The sequence below is a fragment of the Lissotriton helveticus genome, chromosome 3_1, assembly GCF_964261635.1.
Source record: "Lissotriton helveticus chromosome 3_1, aLisHel1.1, whole genome shotgun sequence".
NCBI classification, from domain to species: domain Eukaryota; kingdom Metazoa; phylum Chordata; class Amphibia; order Caudata; family Salamandridae; genus Lissotriton; species Lissotriton helveticus.
The window spans coordinates 941,508,626-941,530,907 of record NC_136061.1 but is presented as its reverse complement, the minus strand read 5'-3'; positions in this window follow the sequence as shown (position 1 = coordinate 941,530,907).

Here is a 22,282-nt window from a genome sequence, read left to right as displayed (position 1 = left end):
GGCAAATGTCTTGATGGTTTGTTACTGCATTTAGGGGAGGAATACCTGGTCGTATAGAAAAGGTTGGCATTGCTGAAAATTATGAAGAAGGGATTAAAATGGATACAGTGCCAGTGGCCCGAGTGCCATGTGATGTGGACTGAGTTTATTCCCAGCAGGGCATGGCGTGAGGCCCTCAGGCTAGCAGCTATTGGCAGGGCTCGAAGTAAACTCAACAAGAAGTTGTGATCTTTTTGTAGGGGCTGTGTGATTGATAGAATTGAGCATTCTGATTTACGGTATGATAATGTTGAGTTTTTCCTTGGGGATGGTGTCCACTTATCGCAATTTGGTATGGAGTGGTATTTACTACAGTTAAAACTTGTTTTGAATAAGGCATTGAATATTCATCAATGAGCGGTGGGGGGAACGGAGGAAAGGGCAGAAAACATTGTGACACCCTTTCTCTGGATGCAGTTGCCAAGAAGTCGGCATGGTTTAGCAAAGTTTGTTGTTATTGACAGCGGCATTCCAGGCTGAAAGGGAACAGGTAGACAAGCTCACACCGGGACAAGCCAGGCAGTTAAAGGTACATTAGGAAGATAAGTTAGCTAGAGGTTAATAGTTGCAATAAAGCTGGTGGGGAGTTTAAAGGTCTCAGTGGCAGAAGATCAGTACATGAGGAAGTAGAGACTTACAGAGTTAAGTTGTGTGGGGGAGGGACATTTAGGGATGGGGAATACCCAACATAGGTGAGCAATTGTGTATAGTAAAGCGAATGGTCCAGGTTTGTTTATGTGATGTGCACCTGTTTCAATAAAGCTGCATTTTTCACATGAGCATGGTGTCAGTGGTCTGTGCTGCTCCCCCTGTTCCCCAAATAAGGTTGCTTCCTGCCATCTGTAGGTGACTGAATCTGGTCAATCAAACCCTGCTGTGAGGTCGCAGTGGGGCAGGCGCCACTGAAAAACAACAACAGGGAAGGTGCCGCCCCCCAGATCCACATGGTTTACTGTCTGCCTGGTCTGGAATTTTTAATAACACAGGCACGCTCCACTTGGATTGATTTATTCTACCACAGGGAACTAGAATTCCCTTATCAGGCACTGCACTGTGTAAACATTAAAACAATTGCAACAGCATGCTCTGCTAGCACAGCGTATGTCTATGAAAAACAAGTAAGTACCAACCACACACTTTTTTCAATCCTTATATTAAAGGAAGAAAATCAAACAAATGTTACTCTTGGATCTGTTAGGTATTTTTTAACCTTTTAATTTCTTATTTTTTCAATTTTTCAAAAGAAGATTTTATGTGTAAAAAGTAAAACACAACACTTTTTAGACATTTAAACATAAATACAAAACATTCTATACATTTATATACACACTGTACAATATTTACTTGTTTTAATTAATATACACAGATCCTTGTCTAAACTTGACAAAGTTACGCTCAATATCGGTATTAATTCAGTACATATAAATGTGGACAATCAAACATTATTCAAAAATATATAAACCATATCTAAATTCATTGGTCTATAGATCGATTGATGTCATCTTTTATATGCCTATATAGGCATAAAAGGCATATAAAAGATGACATCAATTGATCTATAGACCAATGAATTTAGATATGGTTTATATATTTTTGAATAATGTTTGATTGTCCACATTTATATGTACTGAATTAATACCGATATTGAGCGTAACTTTGTCAAGTTTAGACAAGGATCTGTGTATATTAATTAAAACAAGTAAATATTGTACAGTATGTATATAAATGTATAGAATGTTTTGTATTTATGTTTAAATGTCTAAAAAGTGTTGTGTTTTACTTTTTACACATAAAATCTTCTTTTGAAAAATTGAAAAAATAAGAAATTAAAAGGTTAAAAAATACCTAACAGATCCAAGAGTAACATTGGTTTGTTTTTCTTCCTTTAATATAAGGATTGAAAAAAGTGTGTGGTTGGTACTTACTTGTTTTTCATAGATATATATGGTCCAACCAACCACATGTCCCAGGGCCTAACTCCACTGATTGTATAAAGCACAGCGTATGTCAGCGCAATCTCAATGCTGTGCAGCTAAGCTCCTACAGGGTGGCTCCTGCAGTGTTCGGTAGCGATATAATTATGTGGCTAATTCATTTTATTCCGGTGATGCAGACACCAGCACTAAAATTGGTTACGCTAACCGCTGATGAGTAGTACTTGGCAGGTCTGAATAAAGTAATTAAGGGACACACACATCAAGGAAAAAAACAGTTGCAAACAGACAGATTCGCAGATTTTGCCCCTTTGTGACCTTTATTTTTGCATTTGGGATGCATCATCCCAAATGCAAAATAGTAATTTAAGGAATCACAAAATTTGCGATTACTGAAATTGCGATTGCATTTAAGGAATCGCAAATTGTGATTCCTTAAATGCTATGCATTAACCAGTAAAATTTGTCGATTTTGCAAATAGGAATTGAAAATTACCGTCAATCACAAGTCGATGGTAATTTGCGATTTCTTTGAAAAATGCACTAAAGTTAATTTTTCAAAGTCCCATGTTACACACACATGCCCTTGAGGCATGTGTGTGCACAACATGTGGATAAATTGAAATTTCAGGGGTGCAACAGGGTGTCCTTTTGGCACCCTTATCCCTTGCAATTCCATGCGCAATTAGCAAGTACCTATTGGGTACTCGCAAATTGCGCATGCAATTCCCATGAATGGGAAGAAATTCTTTAATTGCGATTCACAATTTGCGAGACGCAATTGAGGAATGTGTAGGAATCGCAATTTGTTTTGAGATTCCTACATGCATAGGCAATAGCGATTCTTTAATTGCGATTCTTTAAAAATCGCAATGAAAAAATCGCAATTGACTATGTTGATGCATGTGCGCCTAAGTTGGATATCATAAAAGCCAACTTTAGAGAACTTGGGAGCCACGCACAAACATTCAATGGGCATCATCCCTTAAATCAATCTGGTTCTTCACTTGATTGCAATCTGTGCATGTGTAACAGCCACACAATGTGGACAGTTTCCTGAGCATACTTCTGGATGAGGCGTGCTATCCTGCAGAGCGGCCTGACAACAGCCAACAGTCATTCAAACATTAACTTGTGTGATGTTTGCAAACCATTGGTTTGTTCTTGCTACAGCTATCAGCAGGTCAGCATGGGGCACACACAGTGCCTTCTGAATGCCAGGTTAGCAGTCGGGTTAACCTCATTTGATTTAGGTACAGATTTTGTGGACTCAAAAGAAATGCTGGCTGAAGTTGCAGGACGCCCTCAATATTAGGCTTTCGAAATGTGCAGCAACATCTACTAGTGTAAGAAGCCACAAGTGCCAGGTAGGTAGAAATGCTTAAATTGTGCAGGAGCTTGTCAGTGGTCAGCATTGCCACCTATTTGTGGGGCCCATCATCAGAGAGAAAGGGAGAAAAAGAGAAGGAGGGGGAAGCGAAAAAAAGGAAAAGAGTGTTAAAGCGAGAAAGCATTCATAAAAAAAGATTCTGCAAGAGTAAATTAAAGCAACAGGAAGTGTAGGGTGATGGGAGAAAGAGACCTGAGGTGTAATCAAGATTAGTTAGCCTGGATTTTCGGCGACCCTAGCATTTGGCAATGCCGCCAACTGGCTACTGAAAAAAACCTTTAGGCTTGTGTGTATATATATATATATATATATATATATGCATATATATATATATATATGTATATATATATATATATATATATATATATATATATATATATATATATACATATATATATATATATATATATATATATATATATATATATATATATATATATATATATATATTATAAATTAAAGCAATACGTGTTATTGTTATTACAAGTTACTAGGTGATTGCACTCGAAGTGCTAGATTTGATTCTTCTAAAAAAAAAAATCGACTTTTTCTCTGGTAGGTAATGTTTTTTTTGTTTAAATTTGTTTATTAGTTTTTAACATCACACACAGAAGATTGGCATAGTACAGGCATAATAGAGCGATATGTGTTCGTAATATGGACAAAGAAGGAAACATCTACTGATGATCAAGTTTGCAATAACTGTTCATACAGTGTACAAGTGACATGTCTCTGTTGTATAGACTGGGTGCTGACCTATTTGGTAGGTTCAAATATTTTAACAGACATGTGCAATAGCCTGGTTGGGCGCGGTTCCCGGGATTCCGGAGGCATGCCTATCTCCATACTGACGCATGGGCGCTATGTAGTGTAATAGGTAAGGGATACATTCCCTGTTTATGATCACCAGCGATGGAACTGCCGATGGATAGTATTAACTTCAAACTTGAGGGTGTGAACTTGGGAAGCTGTAAGTGGGGGCGGCGGGAATATGTAGTGCTGAAACTCGATATGTGGCTGGTCATAGTGTGACATCACCGTGTGATCATGCATACCTGGGGGGACCATCTTGGGCAGTTACAGGCGGTCTTAGTTCAGTGTATGGGGCCTACTGGGTTGGCTCGGGTAGGGCAACCATCTTAGGTCCTTGGGCTCAGACTATTGTGTACTGCTTTCGGTCCGATTGGTGGTATGTGTGGTGTCTGGGGCGGAGAGGCCTCAGACGCTTCCGCTGGTGTGGTTTTGTGTTTAAATTGGTGTAATATTTGTGCCCACTCCAGGGATATGGGGTGTTTGCGCATTCCCTTCACTTCCTCGTCTCACAACACCTCTTCTTTGGCTGCACCCCATTTGATCAACACCCCCACTCAGGCTGCGTCCAGGGGCCCCTCCAGGGCCCGCCTATACATGCCCAGCCCCCTTTTCGCCAGAAGGATAGCTAGGGATGCGAAGCTACCCTATAACTTTTTGGATCTCCGCCTGAGGAATATCCCACTGGCGCGCGCTTCCCACGTAAAGATGTCTGTGATGCGTGTCGTCTCTCGGAGTGTCTGGTGGATTTTGTTCCAATACTGTTGAATAGTGGGACAATCCCAGAACATGTGTTTAAAGCCAGATTCGGGGGTCTTACATCGGGGACATACAAAGTGGGTGTCCGGGTAAAAGCGATGTAGGTGTTGGGGCGTGAGGTATGCTCCGTGAAGAATGTTAAATTGTATGTTTTTGAATCGCACGTTCCTGGAAACCTTTTTGTGTTTACTCTAGTGACTTCTCCCATTCCTTATCGTTGAATGCCTGTCCCACCTCGTTCTCCCATGTCTGTTGTAACGTGTGAAGTGGTTTAAGAAGTAGTTCCTGATAGCCTTATAGAGCCAGGTAACTAGATGTCGACTTGCCCCCATATGAAGGAGTGTGTGCAGTACCGAAAGTGTCGGGGTTCCCCCTCGCCGAAATTCCAAAATTGACTACTACTGTCTAAGAGATGCCTATATAACAGGAATTGGTCCGGGGGGAGGCCGTGGTCTGCCACTATTTGGTCAAACGTCCGTAACCGTCCATCGTCAAAGAAAGATTCCACTTCTGTAATGCAGGGCCGGACTGGTCGTAGCGGGCACCGGGAAATACCCCGGTGTGCCGCACGGGAGGGGGGGCCAGTTTGCGGCCCCTGGGAGCAGTTTTTGTTACAGGGCCGTTTTTGCAGCATAGCTGCAAAATCGGCCCTATAACAAAATCGGACAAAGAGCTCAGCGGCACCCCCAATCCCCCCAGGGGGGGAGGGGAGGGAGCGGCGAGACCTTAACCAGAGCCGGTTTTGGTTCTTAGTCCGGCCCTGCTGTAATGGAGTGCTCTGTCCATACTTGAAGTGTTCGGGCGGTGTGGTATTCGTCCTTTCTGTGGAGCCCCACTAATGGAAGTAGTGGAGAGTACAGAAATCCGACTGCCTTAATGTATTGTAAGAATAAATAGTGTAGTGATAAATTTCTTTTTATTTAATTATGAAGCTGTCAAAATGAACACAAGTGAGGTGATAATTCTGAATGAATTTACTTATAAAGTTTTTCATATGGAATACATATATTATACAACAAAAGTATACAAAACGCATCTGAAAACACCACAGGCCAGGGCCTTGCATGAGGCAACAACAATCGTAGGGGCTCTACTTGCAGGTCGCGTGTTAAACATGTAAATGTGCACACCAGAAACCAAAGTAGTCTTGATACAGCGAGAGCCGATTTTGTGGCCTAGTAGAGCTTTGTTCGGCAGGTAAATGTAGAAACCGAGGGCCCGATGTAGGTAGCCAAATACCGGTCGGTAACGGGCGAAATTACCGAATTTCCGGTATAAGAGCTTTGAGATGTATATGACTAAAAACTTACAGAATCGGTAAATAACAGTCGGTAAAATCACCGAATCGGTATTACATGATTCGGAATTTACAGAATTCATATTTACGGAATCGGAAATTAAGAAATGGTAAATTTCCGAATCGGAAAATACCGAATTCATATTTACCGAGTCGGTAAATAAGAAATGGTAAAAATGGCCTGTTGAGATGTAGCAAATCCCAAAAATACCGAATACCATGAAATTCGGTATTTAAGAGTCGGTATTTACCATGGATTGGAAGCAGGTGGAAACCAGGAACAGGATATATAAGAAAGCCCCAAAATGCAACAGTGCAACCACAATGGCGGCTTTCTACGTTATTGCAAGGCGGCTACGGATACAGGCAGCAGGAGAGAGGGTCTGGCTAAGGGAGGAGCAGGTGTATAGGCAGAGGATCACCCTCTTCCAACTGACTGAAGCAGAGATCCTGCAAAGGTACCGACTCCACCCCAGAACCATCCTGGACTTGATCAGGGCCCTCCGCCCATATCTGGAACACCCAACCCCAAGAGCACACGCCATCCCACCCCATGTGCAGGTGCTGTGCTGCCTACACCTTCTTGCCTCTGGAAGCTACCAGCACGTGATAGCCACAGAAGGTGGGGTGTCCCAGAGCTGCCTGTCACGGTTTTTCAGAAAATTTCTTGACGCCATGATGCAGAGGATGGAACACTACATTGAGTTCCCTGACACACCTGAAGAACTAGCAAGGACGAAAACCGATTTCTATCAACTTGCACAGTTCCCGCACATCATAGGCTGTATCGATGGGACGCACATCCCACTATGCCCACCTGCAGCAACTGAACACATATACAGAAACCAGAAGTCCACACATTCTATCAATGTGCAGGTGATCTGCAACACTGGCAACATAATTACGGACATTGTAGCCAAATATCCAGGGAGTACCCACGACTCCTACATATTCCAGAACAGTGGGATATACAGACGCCTTGTGGCTGGTGATTTTGGTGATGGATACCTGCTGGGTAAGTATGTGTGAGACATCCTGATAGTCCATGCAGAAGGAGCAATCATGAGTATGTGACTAATCAAAATTTCATTTTCCACCCAGGTGACAGTGCATATGCCCTGCGGTCATTTGTGCTCACCCCCTACCTGAACCCATCCACCAGGAGCGAAAGGCGTTATAACGTGGCACACAGAACAACACGTTGCGTGGTGGAACGCACTTTTGGACTGCTGAAAAGTAGATTTAGGTGCCTCCATAAGAGTGGAGGTGCACGGCAATACACGGCAATTATCTGTTGCAAGATTATTGTGACCTGCGCCATGCGGCACAATCTTGCCACCAAGGAGGGCACAGAGATTGAACTAACATATCATGAGGACATAGATGATGGGACAGTACAAGCTGATCACAATGCAGCAGGAACAGCCCCAGCAACAGATGGTAGACTGCGACGCGCAGAAATTACCAACAGATACTTTTAATAGAGTGATGACACACAGGCATGTTCATGTCTTGAAACACTCACTTTAATATGCACTACTGCACTATTCAAGACCACATAAATCAAATTAAATTCACTTTGCACACTGGGTGGCCAAAGCTCACTTCACTGTGACCTGTCCTGTGTTCATTATGATTTCTTAATGTTTGCGCTTACGCATGATGTTGTGGGAGCCACGGGGCTGGGGGTCAACCTGCGCAGTGGTGCCGGTGTCATCTGCATGGAGTCTGCTGCTCCGACGAATGTCCTGTACAGGCGTGCTGGATCCACTCCTGCTTGTGGACTCCTCTGTGTCCCCAACAAACATTTTACCACCAGTGGCTGTCTGCTGTGTCAGCAGTACCTCCATAGCAGAGGTCACCCTCCCCATCCCCCTGGAGAAGTCACTGCAGCATTGCACAATGTCAGTCTGCATGTTCACTGACCGGCGGCATAGCAGTGTGGTTGAAGTTGCCAGACGGTTAATTGACTGATTCAGCTTCTTGACCTCGCGCCTATACCTGCGCCTTTCTTGGTGGTCACTCTCCAGCCTGTCACAGAGGGAACCCATGCGCACACCCATGTCCCTCACCCCCTCTGCCATGGACTCCATTCCTTTGCCCATGGACTCCATTCCTTTGCCCATGGACTCCATTCCCTTTGCCATGGTACATATCCCCCGATCTATGTCTGACATCCTGCTGTTCAGGATGCGCACCTGTCTGTGCACTGCCATGATCCCTTTGGCCTGCATGCGCTGGACCTTAACCATAGTGGCTTCCAGACCAGCAAAGACCCCCTGCACATTCTGCCCCTCGTCTTGCTCATGTGCCCTACGGCCACGGTCACTTGCACGGCCATATCCCATTGACCCCTGTTGCCCTGCGTCGCCAGCCAGTGGTAGAGTGCTAGGTCTGGGAGCCACCACCTCTTCCTCATCAGAGCTTTCCAGGATCCTTAATGGTGGTACGTCCTGCCTCCTTTGCCTCACATGCACAGAGGACCCTGAGCTTGGTGTTGTGGCATCTGCAGGTGCTGCCGGAGTCTGTGTCTTGAACAGCAGGGGAGACAGGGGCTGTGCAGTGGTGTCTTGCTCCATTGCTGTAGGTGCGTGCGTTGTGGTAGTGTCCTCAGGGACAGTGCTAGGTCCTGCTGTGTCTGTGGGCTTCTCCCTCGCAGCCGTTGTTGGTGCCATTGACTCCCCTCCCTGTGCTGCTCTGCGCGATGACTCTCCTGTGGGCAGACATGGACAATGATCAGCTGTGTGTTTTCATCACACAAATTCCTAACGCACATTTTCATATGCCTCAACTGGTTGTGTATGGGGAGTGTGGTATGGCATGCAGTGTTCAGTGTTGGCTGCTTTGATGTATGTACCTATGACTACGACTACCATGATGCATTGCTGGTGACTACTGTCATGTGTGTTGGAGTGTGAGTGAGTCACCCACATTGGGGAAGGGGCCAGGGAATGGGTGGGGTACATGTCCCTGCATCTTAACTTTCTTTCTTGCAGCTCTGGCTGAGCTATCAGCATCCCCAATCCCGTGTATGCTCTCAGGCTCAATGGTGGATTCCACAAGCTGCTCCAGTTCAGTGAGGCTTGGTGCACGGCTCTTCCCCCCACCTGTGGCTGCAGATTCCTTCCTCTGGGTGGCAAGCTTCTTTTTGGTGGTGATCCTCAGATCATACCACCTTTTCTTGATGTCATCTATTTCGCGATGTGTCACTCCTAAGGCATTGACTTTGGTCTGGATTGCCAGCCAGGTGTTCCTCTTTACAGACTCTGCTACTTGCAGGGACTGTCTCCCAAAAAGCTGACTGTAATGCTGCACAACCTCCTCCACCAGCACCTGTAGCTCAGTTGTGCTGAATTTCAGCTTCCTCTTTCTTTCACCTCCATCCTTTTGTGCCTCCTGGGACTCCATGGTGTTGCTATGCTGGGCTCAGTGCAGCCTGCTCCTCTGTCTCCCCTCCAGCTCTCTCTACAGTTCTGTTGCTCTGCACCTGCATGGGTGTGGCCACCTCCAGGTACTGGGGTGTGGTACTTGCATCTGATTGGTTGATTTATCAGATGCTTTGTTGTGGGGTATGGTGGGTGTCTCTGATTGGTTCACTGGCTCACATGTCATGTATTCGAATTTCCGAGGTCGGATTTTACCGATTCGGTAAATACCGATTCGGTAATCTCCGAGTCGGTGTCTCCCATTCATTCCTATGGGACTGGAGGCCCATAGGGTTGAATGGGTGTTACCGATTCGGAGATTACCGAATCGGTGTTTACCGAATCGATATTTACCGAGTGTGGATACCAAATGATTCCGAATCGGTATTTTTTACCGATTATTTTCCTACATCTGGTTTTCCGGTTCGTAAATACCGATTCGGTATGATTCGGTGTTTACGAACCGGTAAAAATTTTTTTACCTACATCGGGCCCTATGTATTTAGGCTTTTTCTGGACCAAGGAGGCTTGGCTGTTCTTAACAAATGAGATCTGAAATGTATGTTTTTTATCATTGTGCATTCATCATTTGTCTTCTTCCCTGGATCTGAAGTAAGTTCAACAGAGGTCTAATTAAAGCACAATAATTGTCTAGAGCACTCTGTAAAATAAATAAATAATAAACAGTGTTTTTGAGAACGAGATCCATTCTCAGGCTCACAAGAAGAAGCGGCATTTGTAGCTTGTAATTGGGTTTTTGCACCTAAAATGGTTATAGGAAATAGCTGGCTGAGGTGAGGATAATAGGTGAGTAGGTGTGCACTGTTGTAGAGTTACGAGCACTGTTTCTTAAGAAGGCATTTAAGGAGTCTCTTTATTAGGTTGAAAAGGACCTGACAAACAGGGGCAATGGGAAGGGTTTTTGAAATCTTGCAGTACAGTTCTGGATTTTCTGTAGTTTTTATAGAGGTAATCCATTGGAGTCAGGTGCTTTCTAAATCCAATTTTGAATCCAGATTGGATGTCACCTTTGTTATGGGAGTAGATGAAGGGGTAATGTTAGCAGTGGGTTGCCCTGATGGCTGCAGTGTACTGATATGGAATGCTCTATAATCAGAGCATAAAGCTTTCTGACAGGTTGAATTTTGAAAAATGCTTGTTTGAATTGCAGTGTTATAGTTTAGAAAAATAGATAAGGCGTGGGAGAAAGATTAGTTTTATTTTATAAGTATTAGATTTCCATTCACCATGTTATATGGAGGGAATTGCCAAAAAGACAGGAAAAAAGTTAGAAGCTGTAAGAATTTCACCTGTCTTGTTCGGCACACTAAAACAATTTGCTTTTTCTGTACCCTGATATACATATCTCAACCCTTGTGTACTTCTGCAAAAGGAAAATGCCTTTCCTCCTTAAGCAGGCAACACTGACAAAAAAAAAACATGAGCGTGACCTGACAGCACATTGGTCTAATGGTGTATATAGATGGGATATTGAAAAAGTCTGTGTAACTTTCAATACATTTGATACTTTTTGTTATTTTGATAAGAGATTACTTTTAAATTACGTTGCTACCGGAGTTCAGCAGAGCCAATTTTCTGTGCTTGTATTAAATAGAGGTACGCATATGCAACTTAATGTACTTAGTAAGGGTCTGGGGAAGTTCATAAAGGCCCCTTTGTTCCAGTTGGTGAACTTTGAATACCTCTGCGGGTTCTAAACCGACTAACAGCCCTCCCTCTGCTTTCTCTCACCTTTTGAGGTTCACTTGGAAAGCAAGGCTATGGATATACAAAATACAGGTGAGCGTTTCACTACAAGCAGAGTCTTCTGCAAATTCAGATTTATTTTCATGCTCAGAAAAAGCTTGCCACTAATGCACCTTATACTAGAAAACTACACAAATAGAAAGACAACTGTACCTTCTCTAGAGTCTTGACAGAGCCCTTTACGCTGCTCGAGATGTTTGTTCATGAAGACAATCTGTCCCATATCCGTCCCACCTACTGGCATTTCACAACTCCCAGAGTCAGCTTATGAAAGGTGTGTGCAGGGGGCGTGGCCGAACAGCCACGATGGCGGACGGCGCTTGCTAGAGCTCCGGGCCCAGCCGAGAGCTAGATCCTGAAGAAGCGGAGCTGTGGGCGCTGCCCGAAGCACAAACGGACCGACGGCTGCGGACGGAGCTGGGCTGCTGCTTTGGGCTCAGTTCTGAGAGTAGCTGAGCTTCCTTTCGCCCGGGAGTGGACGGGGCCTCCCTGACGGTGTGAGGCACTGGAGCCAGGGAGTGGCGTGGAGGCGGCACTCAGCAGGCCTGCAGTGAGGCTGGGTGAGGTGTTCGAGGACCGGCCGGGAGAGCGCAGGGGAGGGACCGTGGGCCTCCCGTAGAGACAGAAAACATTGTCAGAGCTCCCCCCCCTGCCTGAGACTCGGCCCGCACCCAGGGCACAGCGGACGAGCTGCCGAGGGAGAGACGCGCTGAATGCGGCCGCCCGGGAGGGCGAGTGAGAACCCCTGTTGGCGCCATTTCCACTGTGTGGCGGACAGCCGCAAATTGGACCTGCTGGCTGAGGCGGTGAGTGCTGGGGTCGGCGCCTTCCCTTGGCACAGGTTCCCGATCAGATTGTGGGGGCGAGGAGTGGAAGACCGGCGAAGACACGCCGTGTGGCTTGGGACCGCGCTGGAGGACGCCCGAGAATCCCCATCGGCGCCATTTTGGACGATTGGTGGACGGCCAGGGACTGGGGGTCTGGCGACGCTCTTGGAGGAACAAGGAGCGAGCCCGGGGTGGCGGGGCATCTCTTCCACCCCTGTGTCCCCCCTCCCTCCTACTAATGGCCTTGACAGACGAGTGGAGAAATGAACATTGATCCGTGGTGGGGGCACGGGAACAGTGAGGTGCCTGGCGAATGTGAAGAGGATACCACGGGAGGTGGCTGGTGAGAGGGATTCACTGGTGAAGGAGAGACACTGGGCCCAGGGTGGAGCACAAGCCCCCTTATTTCACCGGACGTGCGGCGGGGCAGTGCCTGAGGGCCGCTGTGGACCTGCGGGCTACCCTCGACGGATCGTGGGACGAGTGGGCCCCGAAGGAGGGGGCCTCGGGACAGGGGAGACACCGGAGAAGGTGCGGGCACTGGGCGCTGTACTCTGGGTTCGGCGTGGTGCGGGCCATACTGCCCCCCCCTGCCCCTGCAATGTCACGTGGCTGAACACTCCGGTGGATAGACACCCACGAATTCTGGAATGTGCCACCCTTCCCACGAGAGCAGATACAGCACTGAGACCGCGCCCTAAATGGGGGCGACCCCGGTACTTGGCAGACATGGTGCGTAGAGGCCAGAAACATACTGAGGGTCAGGGGGATCCTGAAGGGCCCCACCTGCAGACTGGGGCAGGAGAAGGTGGAGGCCGTCCGGGGACTGCGGAGCTTGCACAACCAGGTGCACAACAAATGGACAAGCTTGACCTTATCCTGCAGGAAATCAGAGACTCTAGGCTGGCGATGGAACAACAACTGGGGACCCTCACCACTAACTTTTCTCTTCTGAAGGCAGACCACGCCAAACTAGTGGAGAAGGTCAAGGATCAGGGACTGCAGGTTGCAGACATTACAACTGTGGCAGAACACACTACCTCTATACGGGAGCTGCAGACCCAGGTCACTTCCCTAATGGATAGGGTGGAGGACACAGAAGGGCGAAATCGCCGTAACAATATAAGGGTGATTGGCCTGCCGGAAAAATGCGAGGGGACGAGGGCAGCGGAATTTATGAAAAACTGGTTCCACGACCAGATTACGACTGACGGCCTATCCCCACACTTCTGCGTAGAACGTGCGCACAGGATCCCGACTGGTCAGCCTAGACCGGGATGCCCGCCACCCCCTTGATAGTCCATATCCTGAACTACCGGGATAGAGATATCCTGCTACGGAGAGCCAGAGAGAAGTCCACCATCCACTTCGAGAACCAGAGGGTGTCCCTCTACCCGGACTATACTAACATGGTGCAGAAACGGCGGGCGTCGTACCTGGAGGTTAAAAAGAAACTTAGGAAGGCACAGCTGAAATATGCCCTCCTATTCCCCGCCCGCCTGATAGTAATATACGGGCGAAAAACCCATTTCTTTGAAAGCCCCTCAGACGCTGATGAATGGCTGGAGGTGATGGGCATCGATGGCAGCCAGGACGGTTCTCAAATGGCTGCTACCGGAAATTCAAAGGAGGATTCGGACCGTGACGACTGAGGGTCCCCGGGAGCTGGGAAGGAAAGGAACCGACAGGGCCCGTCACGGGCACAACAGCCGGAGGACGGGCTCGAGGCGCTATCGATGACCGGTAACTTCAGAGAAGACGCGGCGAGAATAACTACGGATTCTGAGGACGGCACACTACAATCAGACTCAGAGAACAGTTTGGTCCTCTTTCCCACGGTCACACCCCGAGCTGCGGATGAGCTGATGGATAATTGACTGGACGGCTGAGACATCCTGGGACTGTCCCCTCGAATGCACTTCACCGTATCCTTTTCCTTATACTGCACAGTGCAGACCTTGTAAGAGCTCTGGGGGACCCTATGATTGCAAGGCGGGAGGTGGGCACGGGCTCTGGTGATCACCAGGTAGTTCCACTAAGAACCCATCTTATGTGTGGAGGACGTATACAGGGGATACTCCTACGAGGTGCGGAGAGGGTCCCATTGAGTACCCCGCGGCAACCGTTTCGACTTATGCTTGCTTTTCTTTGTAAAATAGACTCTCTGGCTGGACTACCGTCGAGCCGACAGCGCCTGATGACGACAACATCATGATCGTGTGTGTGCTTGGCCGCCCCCCCCCCCCCAATGGCGAATGCACAAGACTTCGGACTTTTATGTTACAATGGTTTATGTTGGGCTCAGTTGGGTTGTACAATTGCGCCGAGTTGGTTCTGTTTTTGTTAGACATTTTGGGGTGTGTATTCTCCTGGGCGCTTATCTGTTGGGATCCTTGCAAACGACTATTGTTATTGATAGACCTGTTGACGAAAGATCATGGCTGAGCAGGTTGGTTGGTACAAACTTATTACTTGGAATGTGCGGGGTCTGGGAGCGGTGCAGAAACGTCACAGGGTCCATTCCTTTCTCCTCAGACAGCAGACACAAATAGCTTTTCTACAAGAATCGCATCTCACGACATCGGAAGTGCACAAGCTGAGAAAAAAGTGGAGGGGCACTATTTACTCCACATCATACTCTGCTTTCTCTAGAGGGGCGACTATCTGGGTTCGCCACGGGACACCCTTCGAAGAACTGGAAAGGAGGACGGACGATCAGGGCAGGTATATACTAGTTAAGGGCACCCTCGATGGCACACTGATAATCCTGGGCAGTATATACTCCTCGAATTATGAACAAGACAAATTCCTTCACAAGGTGGGGATGGCACTATCAGACTGGGCTGACATTCCCTGGATACTCGGGGGGACTGGAATGCTGTGTTGGATCTGGACTTAGACAGGTCGCACCCCCCCCCCCTCCAGGCGTCGGTGCCACAAAGCTGACTGACACATTTGTTACATGGGCGGACGGATGGGGACTGACTGATTGCTGGCGTACACTGCACCCCTCCTATAAAGAATACTCCTTTTATTCCCCGGTGCACGATTTACACACCCACATAGACTGCTTCCTATGTTCCCGCACTCTGGTTACGTCAGTTGGCCCCTCGGAGTATCTGGCAAAAACTTTTTCGGAGCATAGGCCCCTAGCGTTCACTCTCCACTGGGGAAGAGTGCCGACCCCGGAACCAACCTGGAGACTTAACCCACAGCTCCTAGAAGACGGACCATTTCGGGCGACACTGTCGGGCGCCCTAACACACTACTTGGAGGACAACTGGCACTCCGCTTCCTCTAATCTGGTGGTATGGGACGCGATGAAAGTGGTGGTGCGGGGGGTAGTGATAAGTCAACTAGTGGGGGCCAGAAAAGAAATTCACAAGAAATTGGGCGAGGTGGAGGGACGACTAAAGGGGCTTGAGCGAGAGGCGAGTGTAGATCCAGAGAGAAAGAAGGACCTACAAGAAGCATACATTGACCACACAGAAACGTTAGAATCCTTGCGCAATGTCGATTTTAAGGCATATCTGCGGAGACAACACACTGAAGCTGACCGTTCTGGGGCCCTCCTGGCGCGTTTGGTGCGGGATAGGCCGGACCCACCAACAATTACACAAATTCGTAACCCGGCGGGCACCCTAGTACAGACTCAATCCGCCATTAACCGGGCATTCCACGACCACCTGAAGGCACTTTACGCTCCTACAGGCCTAGACGACTCTGTGCAGATAGCTGAGTTTATGCGCGTTCTCCCCTTCCCGACCTTAGCAGCAGACATACAGAAAGTGATTGAGGGACCTATCACACAACATGAGATATGCGCCGCGATGAAACACTTAAATAGAAATAAGTCGTCGGGTATGGATGGGCTCCCGGTGGAGTTTTACTCGGCTTATGCTGAGATTCTGGTGCCGGTACTGGAAAAGACTTACAGAACGGCGTTTGAGGAAGGAAATTTGCCAAAGTCAACCATGAAAGCCCTGGTAATCTCCATACCTAAGCCAGAAAGGGATGTCTTAGAATTAACGAACTATAGACCTCTATCCATGTTGTCTAGAGAATATAAAATATTGAGTAAAGCTATTGCCCTGCGGATCCAACCTCACCTGCCCGCTCTTATACACCGAGACCAGTGCGGATTCCTCCCAGGGCGTAACACCTCCCTGAATACGAGACGCCTGCACGCATTGATGGCTGCCTCACCAACGGAACTGAACCGAGCTGGGTGTATCGCACTGGACCTGAAACAGGCTTTTGACTCCCTTTCCTGGCCCTTCATGTTCGAAGCTTTGAAACGCTTTGGTTTCCCTGCTTCTTTATTGCAATGGATTAGGTTGCTATACACTGACCCCACCGCCCGGGCACGAATGGGGCGACATGTCTCGGCGGAATACCCAGTGCATAGGGGTACCCGGCAGGGCTGCCCCCTGTCCCCAATGCTGTTTGTTCTGGTGCTTGAGCCCCTAGCCATTGCCCTCCGCATGCGCACCGAAAAGTTGGGTATTCCAGTGGCAGGGACAACTCACTTACTATCCGTCTATGCGGATTACATGTTGCTTTACCTATGGGATCTGGAAGCGAACCATACACAATTGTATGACACATTCCACAGGTTCGGAAGAATGTCAGGATTGGCCATAAAACCAGATAAATCGGTCGGCTTTTATTTTTGGGCTGCACCTCACCCTCCTTCCATATCCTTCGGGGCCTATCGGATCTCGGTGGCGCAATCCACCTTTAAATACCTGGGGATTCGAATATATAGGACAATGGAGGACCAGATAGATGGTAACATCTCCAGGGCCATTACCGGACTTCGCAGCTGCATTGGGTTCTGGACCTCATTACCTCTGTCTGTCATTGGTTGCGTTGCGATAGCCAAGATGGTCATGCTTCCTCGCCTGCTGTATTTTTTTGTTAACCAGCCAGTATGTCTCCCACAACAGGTCTTTAACACAATAGACACCCTGCTGATCATTCTCATATGGGGGACGGGCAGACGGCGGATAAGTCTCCGTAAACTCCAGCTTGGTACCAGACTGGGAGGCCTGGGAGTCCCAGACTTCCGAGGTTATTATTACGCAAGTCAGCTCCAGGGGTTGTCATTCTGGCTAGCAGGTAGAAACCTCCACGAGATTGGCCTCGCGACGGACCGATTAGATTGGGGAGAATTACATAGTCTACTGTTGCCAAAAAGTAAGGTACCACAGACGTGTCACCCATTACTTCGCACGGCCCTCACTTGCTGGAAGAAGGCGGTAGCGTACACTGCGTCAGCAACACCCTATGCAGGGAACATCCCCTTATTGGGTATCCCAACACCACAGGGAAGACTCACGAGGCAGACACTGCACCATTGGACGGAGAGTGGGGTAGCGAAGATAGGGAGTTTTTTCGAAGATGACACACTTCTGGATCATGACACCTTTGTACAAGTTACGGGGACCTCTGACAGACAGTACTTGTTGCATGCCACTGTGTCCCACTATATTCGGACGACATGGGCGCCACAACGAACTCAACCACCTAGACACAAGCTCGTACACCTGATATACTATATGGGGACGGGAGGTCACTTGGTGCGTTGGTTATATACCGGGATTAGAGCACATGCAGCGATGTCCCTCACCACATTACGGGACACTTGGGCACAGGATACTGGGGAGGAAATACCTGAGAATATGTGGCGAATTGTACTCGAACACGCTAAGAGAGTCTCACGGAATGTAAAATTTAAATCTATTCAGTCTATGGTTCTTCATAGGGCGTACCTAACCCCGGAGAGGATCCATAGGATGTTTCCAGACTCTCCCCACTGCTGCCCTAGGTGTAGAGCAGACGAGGCGGGCTTCCTCCATATGCTTTGGGCATGCCCACCACTGAGGAGATATTGGGGGAAGGTATGTCAGACACTGAGAGAGGTAACACACATGTGGATACAGGAGACAGCCGTGTATTGCCTAATGGGTGCTCGCCACCGCCCTAAAACACTGAAAGTCAAACTGAGATTTATAGATCAAGCACTTCTCTTGGCCATCAGAGTAATCACCATGAGATGGAAATCCCCCAGGGCGCCCTGTGCGGAGACATGGAGGAGAGATGTTGTAAAATGGGGCCAGATAGAGAGCGTCACCCTTAAGAGAGAGGAGGACACTGGGAGACGGAACAATCCCATAGCTATGGAGTGGGAGGTCATGCTACTGGAATTAGATAGACGGGACCTGGCACTATCCCAGGGAGATAGACCACAGGCCACACACTGAGTAGAGAGGTCTGAAGACACTCATACCAAGGCCAGATTTGGAGTTTAGGTTTCTGTAGGAACATAGTAAGGATGTAGTCGGTACTGTAGACCGGAGAATCACACCAATTAGAGACTCTTGCGCCCAGGAGGTTGGGGGCGGGATGGTTGGGGGGGAGGGGTCTTCTTCTTCAGACACATGTAAGGATTTAGAAGTTCTCTGTAAACTTTCCCGAGGATAGGTGTGCAACGTCACACGCCGAGGGGCCATTTTGCAAATATAGAAGTTACGTGGATTTGTACCTATTGAAGGGGATTACTGCTGTATGATCTACTGGTGGGGTGAAAATAGAAAACCGTGAATGTTAGACATGCGATGTTTATAGGTGTGTTTTACCTTGTACGTGCATTCACGAATAAAGAATTTAATAAATAAATAAATGAAAGGTGTGTGCATCCCAGGCCATGAAGTCCTGCTCAACCGAAGCCTACGAAACCTACCCACTTCAGAAAAAAAATCTGTAAAATTCATAAAGATCAAGTGAGGGAATTTGATTGGGGTTCCTCTCACTTTCAGCATAAGACTTCAAGGGACGCATTCTATCACATGGAAGTTTTTCTACTGCGATTTTCACCTTCACTGCTATAAGACAATGTTTTATTAAATACCCGGCATTTATTTTATTTTTATTTATTTTAATTTCTTATATCGCGCAGGAATCAATCCCATGAGGGTATCTCCGCGCTTTGCTAGCCAGGACGTTGTCGTAATCTTCAGGTATATTAATGGGACTGAAATGCTTCCTGAAAGAGGAGTGTTTTCAGGGCCTTTCTAAAGGCCAGATGATTGATGTTCAGCCTCATTTCTGTGGGAAGTTTATTCCATATGGCAGGCCCAACCGACGAAAATGCTCGGTCTCCCTGTCTCGCTCTTTTTGTTGCAGGGGGTTTCAGGAGTGCTTGGTTGTTTGAACGAAGTGAGCGGGTAGGTTGGTATGGTTCAACAGATTGGGAGAGGTATTTAGGGCCATCCCCATATAAGCATTTGTGGACCGTACAGCATATTTTAAAACTGATACGCTGCCGTATCGGGAGCCAATGTAGCTCCATCAACAAAGGCTTAGAAGGAGTCCTAGCTGGCGCACCCATGACCAGCCTAGCCGCCGTGTTCTGGACCACCTGCAAGCGACCTACTGCGTCAGCGTTTGCTAGCGTCAGCAGGCCGTTGCAGTAGTCTAGGCGGCTAGTAACCAGAGCCTGCACGAGTGTCTTCCTGTAAATATCAGGGAGATAAGGAAATACTCGTCTTAGGAGGCCAATGGTATAAAAGCATAGTCCTGCAATATGATTGGTATGCTCCTTGAGCGTTAGTTTTTGGTCAATCTTAACCCCAAGATTTTTAACATGAGGCTTAGGTGTAGGGACTGGGCCCAAGTCCAGCGGCCACCATTCAGGGGACCAGAGAAGACTCGCTCTGCCGAAGAGCATAACTTCAGTCTTTGTGACGTTACATTGGAGGCAATTTGCGGCCATCCAATGTGACACTGCCCTCATACCCTCAGCAAAATTTGCCTTGACCGTAGGATCAAGGGAACTGAAAGGGTAGAGGAGCTGGGTGTCATCAGCGTAAGAAACTGGTGTGAACCCATACTTCCGCACAATTTCAGCAAGGGGGGCCACATATACATTGAACAATGTAGGGCTGAGACATGAGCCTTGTGGCACCCCCTTTGTGAGCGCCTTCGAGGTGGAACAATAGGGGCCCAAGCTGACAGATTGCGATCTCCCGGAAAGGAAACTCTCCAGCCAAGACAGTGCTGAGCCTCCAATTCCCACTCCCTGCAAGCGGCTGAGAAGAATATTATGGGACACGGTATCGAAGGCCGCAGACAGGTCCAACAGCACTAATATCATAGACCCTCCTCTATCCTGTGACATTTTGATCTTATCAGTCACAGATAGGAGGGCTGATTCAGTGCTGTGGTTGGGCCTGAACCCAGATTGTGATTGGTCCAGGCCCCCTGTCGCCTCGATAAATTTGGAAAGGATGGTATTGACGTGTTTCTCAGCCAGCTTGCTAATGAACGGGAGAAGGGAGATAGGGCGAAGGTTAGAGAGTTCTGACCAGGGAAGAGTGGTGTTTTTTCGTATGGGGTTCACTACCGCCTCTTTCCAAGGTTGTGGAAGTTGTCCCTCGGCAAAGGAAAGATTTATAAGTTTCCGAATAGTAGGGCCTAATGATTCCACCAAGGGGGAAATCATTTTTGCAGGGATCAGGTCAGTGGGGGAGCCTGTTTTCATGTTACCAATAAGGGTAGTTAAATCTTTTAAGGTAACTTCTGGAATTACATGGAACGTTCTGTCAGGGGTTGTTGGGGGGAGAATCCTAGGGGCCAGGATTTCAGAGGGACCTGTAACTTTCATAATTTTCTTGTATATCCCCTCGATTTTTTCTTCAAAGAACTGGGAGATATTATTGCAGAGTTCTTGAGTAAAAGCATCTGGACTCTCACATATAGCAGGATTGGTAAAAGTCTGTATGATTTTAAATAACTCTCGAGTGGAGTTGCCTGCCTCAGTTATTTGGGAGGTAAGACTGACTTTCCTTGCTCTTTTAATATTTTTATAGTAGATGTTCATAGCTGTTAGATAACGTACTTTATCTTCCTCCTTATGTGAACGTCTCCATAGTTTCTCCAGCTTCCTGCATCCCTGTTTTTCTATTTTAAGGGCCTCTGTGTACCATGCTTCCCTTTTAGCTATGGTAGGTTGTTTAACTGCTTTCTGGGGAGCCAGAACATTAATGGTTTCCATCAGGGAGGAGTCAAATTTTTTAAGAGCTGTCTCAATGTCATCAGAATCTGTAAAGACTGGCTGTTTCCAGACCTGAATAAACCTATCTGGAGTAACTTTGTGCCATGGCCTGCGTTTGATAGTTTGCATGATGGGGCGGTTGGTGGATTCAGGTAGATGGAGGAAAGAGAAATCTAACATTTTGTGGTCCGACCAATAGATATATTTAGGAGGGTGACAATGGACATTAGGGAGAGTGGTAAAAATTAGGTCCAGAGTATGGCCACCTGTATGAGTGGGGCCATTATTACGAAGATGAAGGCCCAACAAGGCAAGATCAGCCAGAAATGTGATAGTGTCAGGATGGTCTGCAACATCAATATGAAAATTAAAGTCTCCCAGTAGGATAAAATTTTCATTTGTTTTCATGTGTGGGGCCAAAAATTCAGTCAAAGCTAGGGAAAACCCAGCATTAGATCCGGGCGGGCGATACACTAGTGCTCCTTTCCAGTGAACCTTAGGGCTAATTTTTAAATGAAAAATAATTATTTCCATAGTGGGTAACATTGCTTGTTCTAAAATCCTAATGTTCAGACTGTCTTTATAAACAATGGCGATCCCGCCTCCTATTTTCTCCAGTCGATCTTGACGGAGAATTTTATACCCCATGGGTATTCCCAGGGTGATAGTTGGAATAGTGTGGGGTTTGAGCCATGTTTCAGTTATGAAACAGATCTCGGGCTTTATACTATGTATGCAGTCCCAAAGTTGCATGTAATGCTTTGGGAGAGACCTCACATTAAGTAAAAAGCATTTCCAGCCATCTAAAGTGACTTTATCATTGATAGGCTTCCCAATAATGATGTTACAGTGAGTAGCCTGGAAACCACATAGTAAACAGGAAAGCGGCCCTTCAGGGCAGATGGACAATCTGTTGGTACATCTATGTTTGTCCTGGGGTTGTAAGGCAAGGAGAGTGTGCGCTGAATACCTTATA